This window comes from Cupressus sempervirens, chromosome 1 (genome assembly GCF_028749045.1).
Source record: "Cupressus sempervirens isolate cs-2001-9-10 chromosome 1, ASM2874904v1, whole genome shotgun sequence".
In the NCBI taxonomy this organism is placed as follows: domain Eukaryota; kingdom Viridiplantae; phylum Streptophyta; class Pinopsida; order Cupressales; family Cupressaceae; genus Cupressus; species Cupressus sempervirens.
In genome coordinates, this window is record NC_143118.1 from 586372328 (window position 1) to 586376179 (window position 3852).

Below are 3852 nucleotides of genomic sequence, written 5' to 3' on the forward strand. Positions count from 1 at the left end.
CATAAAACCAAATAGAGAAATAGAGATATTTATACTAATATATTAATCATTTATCTTATTTATTATCATTGTACATATTGTATATATTAACTAAATAATATTTAACATCTTTGTTTAAAATTTAAAACAATTAGTTTATAATTAAATAATAATAATTTAAACTTAATTTCTTTATTATTACAAAGACTAAGAGCAATCAATGAAACTATAGACACAAACTTCAATAACAATCGCAAGTCTAACGGTCTATACCATAAGTATTTCAAAATACTAGGGGAATGACTCCTCATTATGGATGCCTAGTAATGGCAAAGCCCTTACACCATAAATATGGGAACAAAATGCACCAAAGACAAAAAAAAAAAAAAAAAGTCAAACATCTTTTTCAAATTTACAAAAACACAGCGAAATTTTCTCAAAATTTTTGTTGTTTTCGATCACCAAAAAGATCAAATGGTGAAATTTTCAAAAAAATTAATTGTGTATTCATTTTTTTGAAATTTAGTCAATGGTACAACTTGTAAGGAGGATAGCCAAGTCCCATAAATATTAGATAAGACCATCGTAAGTTAATGTGCTAAGACTCCTAATAAGTTTTTTGAAATTTAAAAGAAGAGGACAAAGTAACGGTCATTTTTTCGTATTTAGAAAGTCATAACGGTCCTCTCAAGGAACGAACTAGCCGTTACAAGCACTCTTCCCTTCTTTTTATGCTGTGAATTTCTACAAGCCACCGTTGAAAACACCCATTTGCAGCAGTTTTCTGATTGATTCACGATTATAGCCTTCAGTAGAGTTGAGTATAAATTTCGCTGAGATGGGTGCTGAAGAAGGTACTGTTAATGTTATATGTCAAAGTTCTAGTGTACATGATTTCTTGCCGCTGACTATTTTGTGAGGTGATTATATTTAAGTTGATTGATGTTTAAGAATAAAAGGATCTTGAACACATATTGCATAAGGCTTACTTTACATGGAACTTTTGTGCAGTGGAAGAACAAAAGTGAAATAACTGATTCAGTTTCCATGAGGACTTGCTGCCTTGATGGTTTTTCTTGAATGCATTCAAGTCACAAGGTATGTATCTTCTACTTTTTATTTGTTCAGTTTTTTTTGTCAAATGGATTTGTTTGTGATAAGAAACCCAGTCTGCTATTTGAGTTTGAACAACATAAAATGGCAGAGCATCAACAAAACCCAGAGGTATAGGGATTTCTTTCGCATTTCTTTGCAATTGATTGGAAATGTCAGAGATAAGATTTACCTTGTTCTGAAAAAGGCCTAATATGAGAATTTCAATGTGAGATTTACCTTGTTCTGAACATGCTTTTCATCTATAGGGATTTTACAAGTACTTCTGATTTCAAAAAGGGATTTCATTTATTACCTACGATTATGTTCAGTGTTCATATCTGTTGATGATCTTGGCATATCGGTTATGCATTCAAAGCATAATTAGTACGCTGACTTTCTTACAACTGAAACCCACATAAGAATTTACCTCTCCTCTGATGCTTCTACTAATCCTAAATAATCTTCCCAATTGCACTCTGTTAATATTCCTAAATACCTTAACCATTAGTAAAATATGAGCTTTTCCCTCTCTTTTTTTGTTGCCAGGGTACAACATCAAGCTCATCAGTGTAGATTTTGCTAGAATGCGTTTTTCCTATTTAATAGTATTAGTGCTTTGCTGATATTTTCATGATATATCTCTTCAAAAAAAGATTCCTTGACATCCAGCATTTTGCTAAGAGCCATTTGATAAACATTATACATCTCTTGGTTGGCTGTTCAAAATAAGATCAGCATTGAAATTTACCAGTTTATCTCCGAAGGATCCAAAGCTATCAGATATGTTTTGAGCCAACATTTCCCTGGGTGAGCTTTTCTAACTATGTCTCCGAGTTTAATAAATCCAATTCTAATGATTCATCAATATTTATGATACATACCATGTTTATTGTTTTAGTGATTATCTTGTATATAAGATTTGCCAAAAACTTGCCAGGGTAGGAAAATAGAGGAATTGTTAGCCCTCTAAAACGGTCTGGTTCCTGATTCATTGCCTACATAGAAATCTTTGTCAATTTTTGAAATGTTCAAGTACCCAATTTTAATCACTATGATTATTATCATATTGATAAAATTTTCTTTACTCGATGTAGAAGTGATTATTGGTAACATTCTCCCAGTTTCAATTGATTTTTGGCAAGGTTCTCCTAATTTCAGCTATACCAACGTTACCCAAAGGCACTTTCATATAAATTGTTAACATTCTCCTAATATTTCAATTATATCAATGTTACATTTAGCTCCATATTAGGTGGGTATGTCATCCTCAATTGTTTTTTAATGTAAACGTCTTGCTTTGGTCATATAGCACGGTTGTGGAAATAAATTATTATTTGGCAATTATAAATGTTATATTCACTTTATCATCACTTTGATAATTATATTAATATTATATTCACTTTAAATTTGATAGTATACTCTACTTTTAAAAGAAATTCAAAACATATATCAAAGTTATTTTGTTGTACATAACTAAACTAACCTCTAAGATCATTTGAGTCTTTTCATTTATACCCCATCTTTGTTGGCTTTTATTATCCACATCTAGATCTCTCATTCTAATGTCCTTGCACAAAAGATAAATAAACATGAAATGGGAATTATAATATATAGCAAATTCACAACCTATAGCCATATGCTCATATTATTAATTTTTTTAAATTTATTTATAAAGAAATCCTATAATCTAGATCCATAGTCTACATTGTTTAACCTCTTTATTTAGCACCAATAATTAGGATAGAATATTCTAAAAAGGGTAGATTTTAAATTTGTGGTGCCCAATACATTTTTGACAAGTGAACTTTCATTGAAACTTGAGTGTATAATCAAGACAAACTATCAATTCATTCCCATACATCCAATCATATTACTATTCATCTTAATGTTGAATGGTGTAGGTGTTATCCAAGTTGCCTAGATACAACATGTAATGGATCCCTCAAAGTTTACAGGACCAAGTTTGTATCACACATTAGGTCTTGCCCTTAAGGTTTTTGGAATGCAAACCCTACCTTATCTTGGGACAAAGATCTATTGCTTGGCTTCTCTTTGGTAACATCACATGCTTCCTTTTAATAAATCAAATAGTAATAGTTTTAGATTATAATTTGTGTATACAATTATTAATGTTTATATATCTTGAATACACATGCACATATACATATGTTACATCAATCATGCTTGTCCATTCTTAATTGTTATTTTATTTAATAATGTATGATCCTTTACAATTATAATATGTAAGGACTCCATTTTCATAACAATGCCACACAATTAAATTTGCATAAAAGTGGAAAAGGCAATTTGAAAAGTCAAATTGGATTACACAAAGGTCAAATCACAATCAATTTTTATTAATTGAAAATATAATAAATAATCAATCTAATCACATGTAAAGATAATAATGTATGCCAAGGTAACATTGAACAATGTTGAAACATGAATGTTTACGTCATAATTAACACATGATCAAAACACAAGAAGTAACTAACCAAATTGTCGAGCACAACTGACTACAAAAAAATAATAAAACTAAGAATTTGACCTTCATGCTAGCTTCAATACAACAAGAGAGTACACTATACTTATATCAAGTTTGACATACATCAAGAATCACCAAAGAAGCATGTTGACCTCTATCCATGTGCATGGATCTCTATCTTAAAAGACCTTGGATAAAAGTTCATCTATTACCACAAGACAAGAGGGTGGCACAAGTGCTTTTACCAACCAACCACAAAGTGGTTAGCTCCCTTGGGGTTTCTTGACATGAAG

General features: G+C 30.5%; 1 long non-coding RNA gene across 1 annotated transcript; it reads left to right on the forward strand.

Moving 5' to 3' along the window:
* Positions 1–715: 715 nt before the first annotated feature.
* LOC149578776 (uncharacterized) lies at positions 716–2320 on the forward strand. Its single transcript, XR_016357529.1, has 2 exons — positions 716–833; positions 991–2320. It is a non-coding gene; the product is annotated as an uncharacterized LOC149578776 (long non-coding RNA).
* Positions 2321–3852: the final 1532 nt, after the last annotated feature.